General features: G+C 43.6%; 1 protein-coding gene and 1 pseudogene across 5 annotated transcripts in view; one reads left to right on the plus strand and one right to left on the minus strand.

Annotated features, from left to right (window-relative positions):
* The window catches only part of NCOA2 (nuclear receptor coactivator 2), a 214,212-nt gene that overhangs the window by 58,479 nt on the left and 136,658 nt on the right, over positions 1 to 19,075 (plus strand). The window lies entirely within an intron of this gene.
* Positions 1,824 to 2,096, minus strand: LOC106733578 (ATP synthase subunit f, mitochondrial-like; annotated as a pseudogene).

The following is a 19,075-nucleotide window of genomic DNA, read 5'->3' on the forward strand; positions in this document are numbered from 1 at the left end:
CACAAAGGTAAAACAGCTCATCTAGGCATACACAGCTAGTCAGCAGTAGAGCAGGATTCAGACCCAGAGAGTTTGCTACAAAGTTGAGGCTCTAAATTACTGTGATCCTGGATTAAAATGATGCCGGATTCAGTCGAAGTTGCTGATTTATTCTAAAGGCTTTTTGTTTTTAATGTTGGTTTACTTACTTCTTACCTAATGAGAGAGAAAGATAATACGCCCCAATAAGATCTTCATGCTATGATCAGCCCCCAGCTTCAGCCAGCCTCACATCATGGGCACACGTGGGCCTGCAGCATTCAGGGAGGTTTCCAGAGGTGAATCCAGGACCTTCCCATGTGGACAGTCTCTCAGAGCATCTCATTTTACCATTGGGCTGCCATCAGGCACTGCTGATTATTTTCTAGAATGAGGACAGAATGACCATAGGAACAAGAGAGAGAGCTATGATAAGGTTGAACCGATTTTTTTTTTTTTTTAACTTTTGAACTGATTTTTGTTTTTTAACATTTGTGCTTTTAACGAGCTTATGTTTCATTTGAAGTATGTTAAGAGTAAAGTAGCATTTAAAGGTGGTTTGGTACGCAGTGAAGAAAAACATATTCATTAAAATTAATTCACAGCCAGTTCAGAAATCTGCTTTAAAGGAAAGTGATGGAGCACATTAATATGGGTAGCAAAGATGTTAGGTGAGGTCTCCTGATTTGCCGTGAGACTAACAGGTGGAGAGAAGCTCTGCAGTTGTGGCAAATACGTGTTACACATTTGCTCATGTGGCTACTTCTCCTTTCTCTTGACAAATGGAGATCTCATTGCTTCCAAGGTCCTTTAGTCAGTGCATTGCTCAGAGCTTGCAGGTAGAAAGCCATGAAGTATCCAAACTGCCATCCTTGCACTGGGGCATTGAGCTTACCCCTGGATTGTGACCCACTCACTTACGACTTGTGAATCATTTTATGTCTGTGTAGATTCCCTAGAGAGGAGTTCTCGTCTACATCATCCTTTGTGCTTCATCTTCCTTATTTGTTTCTAGATGGCGCGCTCTTTTTTTTTTTTTTTCTTTTTTTTTTAAATTTTTTTATATTTTTATTTTTTGGAGAGATTTTCACTATAGGGCGCGTGCGCTCGCCAGACAGAGAGAGAGAGACATTAGAGACAGAAAGCGAGAAATCACCCCCCAGGGGGGATGGCCACGCCGCAATCCCTCCTCCTCCATTCTCCTCTCAGGATCTTGGGCACGCACGCACATGTGCCCGGCGTGAGTTTTAAGCCACCGGGTCCGGGACACGAACCGCGGTCGACTACGTGGGAGTCCAGCGACATAGTCATTACGCTAACTGCTGGTTCCCTAGATGGCGCGCTCTTTCATGGCAGACTAAGTTTTGCCCCCGAGATCCTTATCATTATGTTCTTTGGAATGAGTGAGCAAGTAAAGCACAGACATAGCTTTGTCACCTGACATGGGTTCTCCTGGATGTTGCTTGCTGTGTGTTGGATTATTTTTAAAATGCAAAAATAACCAATTTTATCTTTATAAAGAATCCTCTTGCTCATTTATTTGACAGTTTATTTAAGATTTTGTCGTGTGTTCCAAGACAAAAGTAACCGACTCCCTGGACGTGGCTAGAGGATTGATTAGGGAGCCTTAGGAAAGAAGATAGAGCCAATTCTTTCTGTTTTCTTTTTTTTTTTTACACATACCAGTCATCTTTTTTTGCATGTGAATTCTTGACTGGGATATGAAAGGACTCAACAAGTTCCTTTGGAGGGGTGTTAAGCCAAGGAGATGAAGGTCTGGTTCAGTGTATGCCCTCCAGGCTGGCCCTCTGCAGTGGTATTTGCGTCGTCGCTTGTATTTGAGTTCCTTGTAAGAAAGGCGGTAGCTGAACAGCACGTAAGTGGCCAGCACCATAGAAACCCCAGCAACACCCCCCTTTCTTCACATTGATGTACTTGTTGTAATACCGATAGTAACCTCTCTGAAATGCTCCAGCAATGCCTTTAGGGGTAAAATCCCGCATCAGTATCCAGCTTGGCAGCTCCCTGAGTTTGACATCCATGAGTTTCTTTTCCTTCGCTGGTACAACTGATGCCATCTTGGAGTCCTGGTGTCCGAGCCAGTTCTTAAGATGGTGCTGGGGGTGAGTTCCAGCCCAGAGGAGGGAGAAGGCATCCCAGACCTTCATTGCCCCATAGAGCGGTAGTCACCACAAGGCACAAGTAACTTTTAAGCCTTTGAAATGTGGCTAGTTTGAGGTGAGTGCAAAAATACATCCAGATTTGGAAGACAGTATGAAACAAAGTGTGTCAAAATATTGATTACACGATGAAGTGCTACTATTTTGACTATTGTGTTAACATAAGATGTACTGTTCAATTTCATTTTTCTTAAATTAATTTCTTTGTTTTGATTTTTAATTTTGCTACTTGACGCTGAATGGCTCATTGCACATTTCTGTTCTAAGTGCTGCACCGAGCGGAGAGAACAGGTGATATGAAAAAAGAAGGTACTAGGTGGTGGTTTTCTTGTAGATCTAACTGTGCTGGATACTGGCGATACAGTGAGATACCAGAAAGTATAGACTCTCCTAAGCTCATAGTTTCCAATCCTAAGCCTATAGTTTCCCATTCAGTAACTTTACAGTAAACCAGGTAGACAGCCACACTACTGGGTAGGACATAAAAGGCTTTTTCGTGGTCTGGATATCCCCTGCTCACTTTGTGTACCAGACATTCTGAGCTATTCCCATATTCCACCAGTAATGTGCTATCGTCAGTTCTTGTTACTATCCATTTGTGGCAAACACTTAGTTAGCGAGGACTGAGCCTTGGCTCCTAGGGAAATACCGGGTTAGGCCCCTGAAAGCTCTGGTCACAGTTTGTTAGTCATCTGGTCACTATTCAGCCTTATGTGTTTCTTTGGAAAGACACTTAAATATGTAATGTTGATTCATTAACATTGAACTCAGAGCTGGCAGCACCAAAACTCCACCTGAACTCTGCAGCGTGTCTGACATGTGTATTTTCTCCATAGGACACATCCCAGCCTGCTTCTATGCAGGAACACTAGACAGCACTTCAGCACTACCCCTGGGGCCGTTTTCAACAGCAGAAGCACAAAAATGCAAAAAATGTGCTCCTGAATAGACTAAAAAAGATGCATGTTTCACAGCATTGAGCACTGAAACAATAATGCCGAGCTCCCCTTGTTCCAGTAGGAGGGCTGTTTGGGCAGCACCTATGCTGGGCCAGTTATTTCAGATAATCACGACAGTAGCAATGAAGATAGTTCAATTTTATGGGGCAGTTTTTATATATCATGACACATATTTTTGTATTTTGTGTCATTAAATTTTTAGACAAACTCGTGAAGTACGTATTGTTTCCAAGTGTTTGGGACATGGAAGCTAAAGTTCAGAAAGGTTAAGTACCTTTGCCACAGTTGCACAGCAGTCATTGGTAAAGCCAAAAAATGACTCCAAAACCCATTATTTTCTGAAGCTTGGTGACTCCGGGGCCAAGTCAAGAGATACCGTCAAATAGGACTGCTGGTGTCAGTAGGGCTTCTTTGTTGGAAAGGAGTAGAGGGCCACAACTTTGTACAGATCAAAGGCCTCCCTGTCTGTGCTGTAGACAGACTCTTGACATCTGGAGGGATCGGGCATATGAAATGACTCTGCAAAGAACATTGAGACTCACCACGTCGTGGGTGACGGAGGTAGTACAGGTGCTCTCTCCACCTGCTTCTACCGCCCGTTCTGCCAACAAACCATCCTGCTCGCATTCTCACTGCGTGTGGTATTTCTTAGACATGGGGTCTCGCTGTCCTGCCCAGGCTGGTCACACACCTCCAACCCCTGATCTTCCTCTTGCCTCAGCCTCCTGAGTAGCTGGCGCTACAGGCACCCCTGACTCCCTGCGCGTCCTCGGTGCCTCTTAACTTTGGTTCATGGCTTGCTCCTCATAACTGTTACCTGTGATTCCTTTCTTTGTGGATTTTTTTTTTTTTTGTCCAACTTCTCTCTTGTCTCTTGTCCCAGTGAACAAGTCTCTTTTATATGAAGGAATTTTAAAAAGTTGGGGAGGGGCAGCAGGTGACATGGAGGTTAAGGCTCTAGACCCCACATGGCTGACTCTGTAGTCAACTGGCTGCTTGATAATCATACCCAGCACATGAGCATGCTCAAAATCCTGAGGGGAGAGTGGAGGAGGAGGGATTGCAGCATGGCCATCCCCCCTGGAGGTGATTTCTCACTTTCCCTCTCCCTCTCTCTCTTGTCTTTCTCTGGTGAGCTCATGCACCCTATAGCAAAACTGAAAAAATAAAATGAAAAGTTTAGGGAAAGTTAAGTGTGAGTTTATTTTGGAGTAAAAAAATTTTAAAACCACAGGTTTTCCTTAATGTGCATTTCTCAAGAACGTCTTATATATTCCAAAGGCTGACAACCTGTTTGACCCAGTCGATGGATAGAACTTTTGCGCCAAGTCGTCCCCATCGGCCCCTGGACATCCTGTGGACTGGATCCCTGAATCAGCAGGGAGGGCACCTTCTGTGGTTGGGGCTGGCTAAAAGCTGTCTCTAGCAGCAGGCCGTGGGGCCGTGGGAAGGGCTGTGGACATGGAATATTTGGTTTAGGATAGAGCATAGTAGAGCCTGGCACTGTGTGACATTGGCTGTGATGATTTGTGACACTGTGGGGCTTTTTTTTTTTTTTTTCTTTTTTAGAGAATAATTGTTATCTAACTTTATTTATTTATTTTAATTTGACCACAGAGGGACAGTGAGAAAGAGCAAGAGTGAGAGAGAGAGGGAAAGTGAGAAAGCAAGCTGCTAGGTCCTGGACTAGCACCAAGGTCAGCCATGTGGGAGTCCAGCGCCCTTAACCACTTCACCACCTGCTGAGCCCAGGGCTTTTGTTATTTCACATTTAAAATTAGAGGACTGATTGGGCCAGCTAGGTGGCATGGTGGTTATGGTGGCTGGATCCCATATGGTCAACCACATGGTTCAAGTCCAGGACCTGGAGACTTGAAAATCTTGCCAGGCAGATGTGTGCATGTGTCCCAAATTACAGGAGACTAGAAGAGATTGTGCAGTGACCCTCCCCTGCCAGGGAATGATTTCTCATACCTCCCCTTACCCCCGTCAGCATACACATCTTATAGCAAACAAACAGACCAAAAATCAACAAAAAAAAAACTTAAAAGAGTGATTTAAATTCTTTTTAGATAATAAGTATATATGTTCATCAGAATTGACCATTTCTGCATTATCTTCAGTTAACTCTGAAGGGTTGAAATGGAGTATCTGTAGTGCCCCATTGAAAGCCCCTTTGGCCTACCTGGCGTGACCTACACATTCAGAGTATTTCAGCTTCCAGGTCGTCTCTGACCATTGGAGTTCGATTCTGGAACATAATTTTCTAATGATGGTTGGAAATGTTTTCAGGATCCCTAGGATAAGGTAGGAAGAGACACAGTCACGAATGTAAGCAGAAAGCTGTTTCTCGTACAGGGTTAACGTGGATAGAAGGCACCAACTCAGTTTGTGTGAGACACAAAAAACAGAAGTGTCATTGGACAGAGGGTCCCAAGTGCAGTCGCGGAGGTCAGTGGGGCATCATGGAGTGTACTGGGCCGGGGACTGTGCTAATTGTCTAAAGCACCTATGTTGAGACTTGTTTTCTGGGTCCGGCAGGTAAGGCACTGTATCCCCTGTAGGTTACAGTCCGTACCTGGCGGTGGGGAGACCAGTGTGAGGAGTGGACACGCACATAAACCAATAGCAGGTTGCAGTGGCAGAGCTCCAAGGGACATTCAGGGAATGGGACATTCACGCGCCCTTGCTGATGCTGAGAGGAAAAAACCTGCCCTTTCATATCGTCGCGCTGGAAGGTCTTGAGCTTTGGTTCCTCTGTTGGAGTTGGAGCTCGCATTGGAAGGTCAGGTGCTGGCTTCATGGGGTTGCAGTTGAAGGTCTCCGGCAGTGGGCATCACACAGACTTCACAAACAATGTGCGTGTTGTGGTGGTTGTTTTCTTATACAGTTTTCCTAGACTTGTTTTCTTGTGCCATTGTTGGCAACTCTCCTGCTTCAGTTCTTTAGTGGCTTTGTTTTTAACTTTACTTAATATAGACCACATGCACTCACCAGTGAGAGGGAAGTTGAAAAATCACCTCCTAGGGGGTTGGCCAAGCTCCAATCCCTTCTGCATTGTCCTCTCAGGATTTTGGGTATGCAGACACATGCGCCCGGTGTGTTTTCCCAGACATGGGTCTGATATTCAGAATTGCACAGCCGGCCATGTGGGATCCAGCTACCTTAACCTACATGCCAACTGCTGTCCCTTAATGGCTTTTAGTAGATAATGTGGAGAATTGTGGACAGAGTGTGGAATTTGTGTCAAGAGATAAATTAAAATTCTTATTTCATAATTTACAAACTTTGAGACCTTGGGACAGGTCAGTTATGTTTCTGTTGTGCTGTTTAAAAAGTCAGTGCAGGGACCAGCAGTTAGCGTAATGGCTATGTTGCTGGACTCCCACGTAGTTGACCGTGGTTCGCGTCCTGGACCCCGGTGGCTTAAAACTCACGCCTGGCGCGTGTGCGTGCGCTCCCAAGATCCTGAGAGGAGAATGGAGGAGAAGGGATTGCGGCATGGCCATCCCCCCTGGGGGGTGATTTCTCGCTTTCTCTCTCTCTGTCTGGCGAGCGCACGCGCCCTATAGCAAAAACCTCTCAAAAAAAAAAAAAAAAGTCAGTGCATTTTTGCATAGAAAAACATTGAAACAATAGTCATGACTTTCCCAACAACCCCGTAAATCCGTTCTTTCTTTTGTACAGTAAATGGAGGGCATTATCTGCTTTGTACTCCAGCCATGATGGTGCAGCGCTCTGTGATAGTGAGAGGTTCACGGCCCAGGTCTGTGTACACTCTGGGCATGCAGTTGTGCATGGTCCTAACTGGCTGGGCATGGGTTGTGGCATGAGGACTTTCAGGGTACCCTCCTCTTTCTTTCCCTGTGCCCCTAATGGTCTCCATTCACCTTCCTGTCTTGTAAATTTGACCATGCTAAGAACATCTTGTAAGTATAATCAGAATATGTAGCCTTTTGTGTCTGATTTCTTTCACATCAGACCTTCACAAGGGTCACCCCTGCCGTAGCACTGACCAGCACTTTATCCTCTTTGAAGACGGACTAGTGTTCTGTTGCAGGTATCTGTTCATTTCATTTAGGTCTTCATGTGATGATGGACTTTCTCGAGTTGTTTCCATCTCTTCACTATTGTGAAAATAGGACTTTGAATATGAATATACATATATTTTTGAGTCCCCGTTTCAGTTCTTTTGGGTGTATACTTAGAAGTGGAATGACAAGGTCAGATGGTAATGAAGTTGTTACAAGCTCCCCAGGTTGAGATCCCTTGTGTAAAACGAGTGGGTCTGGAAGTGGTCTTTACCATCTCAGTGAGCCAGTGACGTTATAGGGGAATGGTGTGTCTTACTTTGTATATGTGTGCTTTTACTTCTTGATCAGTCTCAGTGGTTTATAGCCCCCAAAGCAGTGTTATTTCACCAGAGGCAAAGGATTTCAATAGACCCTTCTCTAAAGAAGATAGCCAGATAGCCAAATAAGCGCTTGAAAAGATCAGTATCATTATCAGGGAGCCCACAATGAAATATCAAGTCACACCCCCTAGGATGACTATGATTTAAAAGAGAAATAACCAGTGGTTGCAAAGATGTGAAGAATTGGAACCCTGGTACACTGCTGGTGGAAATCTCAAATGGGATAGCCTCTTTGGGAAGCATTTGTAAAGTTAAACATATGGAGCCAGCAAGTGGGTTGGTGGTTAAGGTGCTGGACTCCCACATGTTCACCTGCAGTTCAAGCACTGGACCCCAAGTGTGTATGCATGCATGCCCCAAATTCAGAGAGGAGGAAGGAGATCATGGCATGGCCATGCCCCAGGGGATTATTTCTCACTTTGTTATCACCGTCTGTGTCTCTCCACCAATCATAGGCACCCTGTGGCAAAACCTCAACAACAACGAAAAAGTTAAACATAGTTACCTTATGACTCATCCGTCCCATTTATAGGCCCCTTTCCAAGAGAATTGAAAGCATTTATCTATGTAAAACCTTGTATGAGAGGGAACCAGCAGTTAGCATAATGGCCTGTGGCTGGATTCCCACGTAGTCGACCGCTGTTCGCGTCCCGGACCCGGTGGCTTAAAACTCACGCCTGGCACGTATGCGTGCATGCCCAGGATCCCAAGAGGAAAATGGAGGAGAAGGGATTGCGGTGTGACCATACCCCCTGGGGGATGATTTCTCGCTTTCTGTCTCTATGTCTCTCTGTTTGGCAAGTGCACGCGCCCTATAGCGAAAAACCTCTCCAAAAAAAAAAAAAACTTGTATGAGAATGTCCATAGTAGAATTATTCATAACAGCCAAAAAGTACTAGTGTCCATTAATGCATTAATGGATAACCAAGGTATAGCATATCCATACCATGGAATATTTGGCCATAGAATACAATACTGACACATGCCACAGTAACGCTGAACCTTCAGAACATTGTGTTAACTGAAACAAGTGAGCCGCACTCAGCCACATAGTATAGAAAGGTCCAGAGCAGTAAATCCATTAAAAAGGAGATCTTTGACTGCCAGGGGCTGGTGGGAACCGAATGGAGAGGAGCAGCATGAGTCTGGGGCTTCCTTTTGGGGTGAGCAAAATACTCTTGAATTGCATTATGTTGATGTCCTCACAGCTCTGTGGAGTAGATTAAAACTATATTTTGGTGGATTGGATTTTGTGGCACATGAATTATACCTCCATAGAGCTGTTAAAAAATCATTTTAAAAACAAAAAATGACTGAGGTGAGGCTTTGTCTGAGGTGGAAGCCTCAAGAGGAAGAAGATCTGATGTAAGAATTGGGAAAAGAATATGGAAGTGTTTTATCACAGAACAGAGAAACTGAAGGAGAAGTCATGGGTTGGAGGTGATCCTACGACATAAGTAGGCCATGTCTGTAGGTGTGACATTTGAATGTTATAGAAGGCCAGGGAGGACAGATGTGGTGAAATGGTACAGGGAGAAATGTGAGTGCTTGGGATCGTGGAGTGGTTGGATGGAAGTAGGAATAGACTACAGGCCTCTACTCCTTTATTTGAATCTTAGAAATTCATCAAATTCTGGAAATGGAAAGGTATTTCTAACTCTTTTGGCAGTAAAACCTGATCCGAATGGTTGTCAGATGATTTATAATCTTCGTTTTTCCCACTTAGTGTGAATATTCATACATTTCACTGCAGAAATAATACTGAATTGGATTACAGAATGCTTCTGTAAGCCCCTCTGGGGATGTTAGGAACTGTAGTATATGCCATGTATTATCTTTCTGAAACTCATATGTATTTCAAGTTCACATGTATATGTATATGTGTGAATTCTAAATCGTATGGTGCCCAAATGTTTGCAACATGGAGATAATGTATATATTTTAGGTTTTTGCCATAGGACACATATGCTCACCAGAGAAAGACAGAGAGAGGGAAAGTGGGAAATCACTGTCTAGAGGAAATGGCCATGCTACAATCCCTTCTCCTCTGTTCTCGCTTTATGATTTCAAGCACACACATACACATGCCCGGTGTGATTTTCAAACCGCCAGGCCTGGGACTTGAAGTGTGTGGTTGGCCATGTGGGAGTCCAGCACCTTAACCACTGCACCACCTGATGGCCCCAGGACATATATTTCTGAAATGATGGAAATGACTATGCTTGTAGGTGAAAGTAGAAACAATTGAAAATGCAGAAAAGAGAAGTCCTAACCATTGCAACAGGGACTCAGTGAGGCTTAAGAGAGGCATAGAAAATGGATAGAGTATTGTTTACAGGAAGAAGGGTTGTTTGTCCTCCAAGACTCCAGGATTGATGTGGCTATCTTTGTCCCTGTAAGGAAGAAATCAAATAGAATGGACATTTGCTGAAGGGGTAGAAGCTGAAAATAATTGTTCAGAAGGAACTGACCTGAGAAAAAAGGAGCAGCAGGTAGGACTAAGGCCTAGGCAAGTTGAGACACCTTGCTACATTTTGGGGTCCATTCAGCCCCAGAGCTGTGTGATCGTCTCATCTCTGCTCAGCTTCCCTTAGAGGCATGGAGAGATTGTGGGATGTAGTTTTGCAGAATTAATTCTGAGAGAAGGGAGGTGTGAAAGGCATCTGAGTACTGGGGGGGTCGGGGTAATCTTGGTAGTAGTAAAGGAAAGCAGATGCATGAGAAAGGAGGACAAGAGCCGAGCGTTCTCTGCTCCCTGAAGACTAGTTACTGTGTAGGAAGAAAGCCTGAAAGTGAGTGTCCTAGGAAGCAGTGGGCGAAAGGCAGCCTTCGAGTTGGAGCAGTTCTGAGTGCTCCGGAGGCAGTGGATGAAGAGAAGTGAAGGTGGCACATGAATTATACCTCCATAGAGCTGTTAAAAAATCATTTTAAAAACAAAAAATGACTGAGGTGAGGCTTTGTCTGAGGTGGAAGCCTCAAGAGGAAGAAGATCTGATGTAAGAATTGGGAAAAGAATATGGAAGTGTTTTATCACAGAACAGAGAAACTGAAGGAGAAGTCATGGGTTGGAGGTGATCCTACGACATAAGTAGGCCATGTCTGTAGGTGTGACATTTGAATGTTATAGAAGGCCAGGGAGGACAGATGTGGTGAAATGGTACAGGGAGAAATGTGAGTGCTTGGGATCGTGGAGTGGTTGGATGGAAGTAGGAATAGACTACAGGCCTCTACTCCTTTATTTGAATCTTAGAAATTCATCAAATTCTGGAAATGGAAAGGTATTTCTAACTCTTTTGGCAGTAAAACCTGATCCGAATGGTTGTCAGATGATTTATAATCTTCGTTTTTCCCACTTAGTGTGAATATTCATACATTTCACTGCAGAAATAATACTGAATTGGATTACAGAATGCTTCTGTAAGCCCCTCTGGGGATGTTAGGAACTGTAGTATATGCCATGTATTATCTTTCTGAAACTCATATGTATTTCAAGTTCACATGTATATGTATATGTGTGAATTCTAAATCGTATGGTGCCCAAATGTTTGCAACATGGAGATAATGTATATATTTTAGGTTTTTGCCATAGGACACATATGCTCACCAGAGAAAGACAGAGAGAGGGAAAGTGGGAAATCACTGTCTAGAGGAAATGGCCATGCTACAATCCCTTCTCCTCTGTTCTCGCTTTATGATTTCAAGCACACACATACACATGCCCGGTGTGATTTTCAAACCGCCAGGCCTGGGACTTGAAGTGTGTGGTTGGCCATGTGGGAGTCCAGCACCTTAACCACTGCACCACCTGATGGCCCCAGGACATATATTTCTGAAATGATGGAAATGACTATGCTTGTAGGTGAAAGTAGAAACAATTGAAAATGCAGAAAAGAGAAGTCCTAACCATTGCAACAGGGACTCAGTGAGGCTTAAGAGAGGCATAGAAAATGGATAGAGTATTGTTTACAGGAAGAAGGGTTGTTTGTCCTCCAAGACTCCAGGATTGATGTGGCTATCTTTGTCCCTGTAAGGAAGAAATCAAATAGAATGGACATTTGCTGAAGGGGTAGAAGCTGAAAATAATTGTTCAGAAGGAACTGACCTGAGAAAAAAGGAGCAGCAGGTAGGACTAAGGCCTAGGCAAGTTGAGACACCTTGCCACATTTTGGGGTCCATTCAGCCCCAGAGCTGTGTGATCGTCTCATCTCTGCTCAGCTTCCCTTAGAGGCATGGAGAGATTGTGGGATGTAGTTTTGCAGAATTAATTCTGAGAGAAGGGAGGTGTGAAAGGCATCTGAGTACTGGGGGGGTCGGGGTAATCTTGGTAGTAGTAAAGGAAAGCAGATGCATGAGAAAGGAGGACAAGAGCCGAGCGTTCTCTGCTCCCTGAAGACTAGTTACTGTGTAGGAAGAAAGCCTGAAAGTGAGTGTCCTAGGAAGCAGTGGGCGAAAGGCAGCCTTCGAGTTGGAGCAGTTCTGAGTGCTCCGGAGGCAGTGGATGAAGAGAAGTGAAGGTTAACTTTGTTGCCATTGAGCGCAACAAGATCTGTCTTTGAGATTGGTCAGGATGATGGCCAGATTTGGGCCAGAGGAAAACGCACTAGATGCCAGAATCTGCGGTAAACATGGAGGATTAGGTGCCATGTTGGTGAGTTTGAGACAGGAAGGTGGAGGCATTCTGTGGCATGGCTAGAGAGAGGGTGCTTTTAAAGGAGCAGAGATAGTAGCTGTTTCTAAACCCTGCTGTGTGTGCCACCCAAGAACAGCAGCTTCTACAGAGCAGGCCAGGGGGACAGTGGTGGCCTCTCAGGAGGCCCAGAAACAAACGCTCAGGATCCTGTTAACACCAAGAATGTTACTCCACCAGCTTTGGCTGCGTCCTCCAGCCCAGGAGTTCACATGTGTCTCTTCTCTTGCAACTAGTGCTGAATGTGGTTCAGCCAATCCCTGGGCTCCTTCCACAAGGGATTCTATTTAAGTTGGTCTGGGCTGGAGCCAGGACAAGTACGTTTTAAAAAGCTCCTTGGGGCTGATCCATTAACAGACAAACTTTGAAACCTCCAGTGGGACCTGCATTTTGCTGACTTCTACACACTATCTATGGCATAGCCCTGACTTAACAGTAACATTATAAAGATATTCAATTACTAGTAATCAGTTTAAATTATAAAACATTAACATAGCTTAATCTTGAAATTAGCAAAGCATTTAAAAACTCGTAACACCTATTACCATTATGAATTGAAAGAAGGGAACTTGCATACCTTGTTGAGGGGTTTTGTAGATTAATAGCTTTCTTCTAAAGCAATTTGACAGCAATACATAGACCTAAATATGGTCATGCCCTTTGTTCTGGTAATTACATTTCTAAGACTGTTATAGGTAAATAATCAGAAACGTGGGTCGAGGCTAACATTTAAAAATGCATCATATAATAGAATATATTCATATGATATAGTCATATGGTAGTATGTCATTAAAATTGTGTTAATAAAGACATTTAATGCCATAGAAAAATTTTAGCAGATAACATTTTTAAAAATAGCAGGTGTGAAATTATATAGGTAGTCTGTGTTTAATTGGATACTCACATTTAAAATACTGAGCAGAAATTTTTTTAGAATGCAACTGATGCTTCTCTGGTAGTGGGAAAATATGTATTATTTTATTCTTTAATGTTTTGTGTTTTCTAAAGTATCTACTAGAAGCATATACTGCAAAAAAAGGAAAAACATTTTAATCTCTTTAACGAAAAGAATAAGGATGTTTGGGTTTTGTTTTTTGGAGAGATTTTTGCTATAGGGCGTGTGCACTCACCAGAAGACAGAGAGACAGAGAAACAGAAAGCAAGAAATCAGCTCCCAGGGGATGGCCACGCCTCAATCCCATCTCCTCCATTCCCCTCTCTGGATCTTGGGCACTCACACACATGCAACCTTTGTGAGTTTAAGCCACCAGGTCCAGGACTCGAACTGCTGTCGACTACATGGGAGTCCAGCGAAGTAGCCATTATGCTAACTGCTGGTCCCAAGGATGATTTATTTGAGACAAACGTTGCAGAGACATCGTTCTTGCTCATCATAATTTCCCACATATTTTCTAGGTACTTTCAAACTATCTGGTCACCTGTTACACAGTTTTGTCAGATTATCAGCATCAAGCTTAGTTTATGAGTTTTGTAGTTTTCTGGATTTTTAAAATTTTGTTTTTAGTAGTAGTTTTATTGAGCTATAATTCACAAACATAAAATTCAGCCTTTTAAAACGCACAGTACTGGGGCCGGCAGGTGGTAAGGTGGTTGAAGTTGCTGGATTCCCACATGGCCGACCACAGTTCGAGTCCCAGACCTGGTGGCTTGTTTTCTCACTTTCCCTTCCTCTCTCTCTCTCTCTGTCTCTCTCTTTCTCTGGTGAAATTGAAAAAAAAATAATGATAACAAATAGAATTAGATAAATAAATAAATACTTCTCTTAAAATTTTTTTTTATATGCACAGTACTGTGGTATTAGGTTTACTCACAGGTTGTGCAGCTGTCATCATTGACTCATTTGGAACATTGTCACAGCCAGAGAAACTCCGTACTCACTAGCAGTCACTAGCCCGCGGGGACCCCTTTGTCTTTCTCCAGATTCATTGTGGGTGTCTGAGGCGCGTGCAGTCGCACCCATGTGCTGTCTGCAGTACTCTTGCTGCTAGCCTTCAGCTCTCCTTGCCACACTGCCGGAAATGCCATCTCTGGCACCATCACGCTGCTCTTTCTAGCCTGCCTGATGTTACCACTTTCGTGCAGAACTTTTCCTTGTGCCCATGGTTTGTTAAATAAGTGAGTTTGAGGTTTTCAAACTCCACAAAGTACTTAACTAAGTATTTGGCAAATAAATAATAAAATGCACCCTGCCTTATCTTACTTTTCTCTCTTCCTCAGAGAATAGAGAGTAGTTACTCTAGGTCAGCTATAAGTCACTGATGAGCAGGAAAATTTCTCTGAAGTTTATGCTAGGGCTGACCCCACAGCCTAGTGGTTAAGGGAGGTGGATCCCACATGGCCAAGTGTGTGATTCAGTCTTAGCCTGGTGGCTTGAAAAACATGTCAGGCACATGTATGTGTGTGCCCCAAATCCCGACAGGTTGGAGAGACAGAGGAGAAGGGTTTGCACCGCAACTCTGCCCCACCGAGGAGAGAATGGAGGTGGGGGGAGCCTCCCTCTCTCTGTCTCCATGTCTCTGGCGAGCATGTGTATTTTCTGACAATTAAAAAATAATAATAAAGATTAGGCTTGGTTCTTTACCTTCACCAAGGCCAAGGATCACAGGGAAGCTCGTTATTCCCAGTGCTGGGCTCACCTCCAGAACTCCTCTTCTGTAGGTCTGGTTGCAAGCAGAGTGCATTTCTAACGGTTCCCCGGTGACACTTTGAGAAGCACAGTTCAGGGTAGTGCTGTCTTAGGCAGAGTGCAGACAGCACCAGAATCAGGGGCTTCCAGCGACATGGGGGGAAAGAGGCTGGGAAGGATCCGAACTCCGTGTTCTCAGGTCCTGTGGCCACAGTAGCCGTGCAGCCTCACTGCAGTAACTCTTGCCCAGCCGGCTCCTTATCAGCTGGGCCACTTTGATGCCTGCTTGTGTCTCCTATAGGCTCATTTCCACTCCCATTTTCACTCCAGGAAATTCTGCCCATTCTTTAAAACCCAGCTCAGGGACCAGTAGGTGACATGGTAGTTAAAGCATCGTACTCCCACGTGGCCGACCACGGATCGAGTCCTGGACCTGGTGACTTGAAAATCACACCAGGTGCATGTGTGTGTCTGCCTACAATCCGGAGAAGAGACTGGAGAAGGGATTTCACTGCAGTCTTTTCCCTCAGATTTAACACTTTACCTCTGTCTCTCTCTGGCAAAAAACTCTAAAAACAAAAAACAAAAACCCAGCTCAGGTGTTCAGAGAACTTTACAATACAAACTAATTTTTTCTCTCCTTACCACTTTGTATTTCTCATAGATATTGCCTTCTGTGTTAGTTCATTACATATTGTATATATTTTTTTAAATTGTCCATTTCTTGAGATCAAGTCTTGTTCTTCCCTGTGTGACTGTATTGCCGTGTCCAGAGTGCTGAGTAACGTGTCGCCCTCAACTTGTCGGTAGGGTTGGATTGAACATTAGAAGGAAATAAACACACGGGACCAACAGTTAGTGTAATGGCTATATTGCTGGATTCCCATGTAGTCTACAGCGGTTCACGTCCCAGACCCGGTGAGTTAAAACTCACGCCAGGCACGTGTGCGTACGTGCCCAAGATCCCAAGAGGAGAATGGAGAAGAAGGGATTGCGGCGTGGCCATCCCACTTGGGGCGTGATTTCTCACTTTCTGTCTCTGTCTCTCTCTGTCGGTCTGGTGAGCACACGCACCCTATAGCAAAAACCTCTCAAAAAAAAAAAAAAAGAATGAAATAAACACGAAGAGATTTTTCAACTTAAAAGCTTATCATTTAGGTTATATTTTTAGTATTTAATACCAAAAAGAGACCTGTGTGAATGACAAATTTAACCTTGTATATAAAACTGAATTGTCCAAATAATGTGTTTTTGCTCTAAGTAATAGTCACTGGTCTTGGCTCTAAAGCACTGATTTAAAACACAGAAAGCCCCATCAAGCTAAAGAAACCCTGTCCGTCCTTCTGCACATGTATGTACGTGTCACGATGTCTCAGAGCTAGCTTAGTTTGTTCCTCATGATCCTAACCCAACTGGAACCGAGCTTTGGATTTAGCTTAATGAGTTATTATCCTTTGGATTTTGGCACCAGACAGAAGGAACATAATATAGCTAGCTGTCTCTGAGGTGTCAGGCAATTATCTTAATTTCTTTAAAGTTTCATTGCGTGCTTATTACTTGGCAGTTATGGCTAAATTGGGTGCAGCAGTCTTAGAGATCTTTATCCATAGGTGTAGGTTTTACAAAACAATTGTTCTTTATTCTCTTGTGCAAAAAACTGTCTTAGGACTAATTTAAAAGAAAAAAAGTGAAGACAGCAATACATTACAAAAAAGAGGAGTTTGTTTAGTCTTCCTCGTGCCTGTTGTGGGCCACCCTCATTTAATCCATTGCTTGTAGCACACTTAAAGCTCATTTGGGTTCAAGTGTGTGTCATCCATCTACCTGATTAAATTTATATATATATATTTTTTTTTTTGGAGAGGTTTTTTTGCTATAGGGTGCGTGCGCTCGCCAGACAGAGACATAGAGACAGAAAGCGAGAAATCACCCCCTTAGGGGGGATGGTCATGCCACAATCCCTTCTCCATTCTCCTCTCGGGATCTTGGGCACACATGCACACGTGCCCGGCATGAGTTTTAAGCCACCGGGTCCGGGATGCGAATCGGGGTCGACTATGTGGGAGTCCAGCGACATAGCCATTATGCTAACTGCTTGTTCCCCCGATTATATTTTGAGTTCTGTAAAGCACACACAGTTACCATCTGGAATCAGAAAGGGGGGAAAACCCTGCATTTTTCCCTCTCCAGGGCCACTCTGCTTTTTAAGGCAAGTCCACCGAAACTGGAGGCTTCCTGGGCTCTGGCCAGAGGTAGACAGTTGGGCACCATCGCTCATTCCCAATGGTCGCATCTTGGTTATGTCCCCCGCTGACAGCTGTGTCCCAAGGTGAAACTGAAGCTGAAGTACATATCTCTCATAAACATGCAGTGTTAATGGTTTTAATGATTGCCAAAGTCCGGCATTTGATGGAGAACAAGAATGGTATGAGGCTGGCAGGTGGGGTGATGGTTAAAGGCGTTGGACTCCACGTGGCTGACCATGGTTTGAGTCTCGGTTTTCTTTCTCACTTTCCCTCTTTCTCTCTCTGGTCAAATTAAAAATAGTAAAAATAATAAGCAAAAATAAATATATATTTTTTTAAAAAAAAAAGAATGGTTAAATTGTTAAATTGTTTTGGCTCACATGTTCAAGTACTGCATTAAATTTAAATTCCTTTCAGACAATAATTTAAAAAAAAAATAACTTTCTAAATTCTAGTAATCCTCACTAAATCATTCTGTAAGTGTGTGTTATTTAGAAATAAAAGTGCTTAACTTGGCTTATTTTTGTAAAGCCAAATAGGAATTTTTGTGAGGATGGGAGGCCTATGTTGATCCATAGCTGCATTTTTCCTTTTTAATGTCAACCATTGCCTCATAGCAAATACTGGTTATAGAGTTATTGTGATGATCTGACCAAAAGTAAGCCTGTAGGAATTTGTATGGTGAGAAAATGAATCAGAGGTCCCCAAACCAGTTTATCCTTTCTTGCTCATTTTCCGCTTCTGTAGAAGTGTGGTGGAAAACAGAACACACAAAGAGTATTTCAGAAAAGTACTTCTTACACAGGACTTACCCTGGTAAGGACACGTAAGTACGCTGCCAGGAAGGACTACCCATGCGCCTTATTTACCCTGGAACCACAAGCCCTGAATTCAGGCCCTGCTTTCCCTCGCAGCGGGATTCAAAGTTAGCCTCTGCTTTCTTTTCCTGTTTGATTGGAGGACAGGAACTCATAAGAAAGTTAGGAATTAGACGGGTGGTGATGGGTAACGGGGAAGAGGGAATGAGTTTTTCGGTCCCATCCCTGACACGCCAAAACTGGAGTGGGAGGCACAGCAGGGTGGGCCTGCCTGGGTACCTGGAGGACCCACTGGACCTGGCCGGGAAAGAGGCACCTGCATGCGACATGGAGGGGTTCACACTCACATCCTCTGTACGTGGAATGCAAAGGAGGGAACCTTTCATTCTTCCTCATGGAATCTGGGAAGCATTCAGTAAGGATGTAGCTGAGTTCTGCTTGAAGGATAAGTCAGATTTTTCTGAGGGAGAAGAGCAGTTTTAGTACCTTTTGCTGGAAAGTGCTTGTAATTTAGCTCTCTCTTCTAAGAGTCACTCGAGTAGAAGAGAGCATGTGAGAAAGTCATAGGAAGAGTATAGGATACAGTAATTACTGAAATAACTGAAAATTTCCATCATCCTGATGTAGAAGAACCTAGGATAGTTGGTAGAAAAATGTAAGTTATAATATAGGCATGAGTATAGTTATAATAGAGTTTGAGTAATTTGGAAATTGTTACAGAAATATCCTTTAATTTACCAAAGGAAGTAATTTGTACTGTAAATTTCATTGCTGATGCTCACTGTAAAATGAGGTCTGGTTTCTCATTTCTTTCACTTTTGGCAGTCTTCATGCCACTGAATGTAGTGTTGGTTTACCTCTTTATGCAGTAGTCTTCCTGCAAATATGCAGGTGAATGATTTCTAGTCTTAGAATTTATATTCCAAGGAGCTGGTTATTTCAAAGCATCCGGGTCTGGTTTCCCTGCGGCACACCGAGTTTCTCTCTTCCATCCTTCTTTCCTACTTTTCTTCCTTCCTCTCTTCCTCCCTCTCTCTCTTCCTTCCCTTTGGCCCTTCTTTCCCTCCACTTCTCTTCCCTTTTTTTACTGTAAATCATAAAAATCT

Source organism: Tupaia chinensis, unplaced genomic scaffold (assembly GCF_000334495.1).
Source record: "Tupaia chinensis unplaced genomic scaffold, TupChi_1.0 Scaffold144138_1, whole genome shotgun sequence".
Taxonomy (NCBI): Eukaryota; Metazoa; Chordata; class Mammalia; order Scandentia; family Tupaiidae; genus Tupaia; species Tupaia belangeri.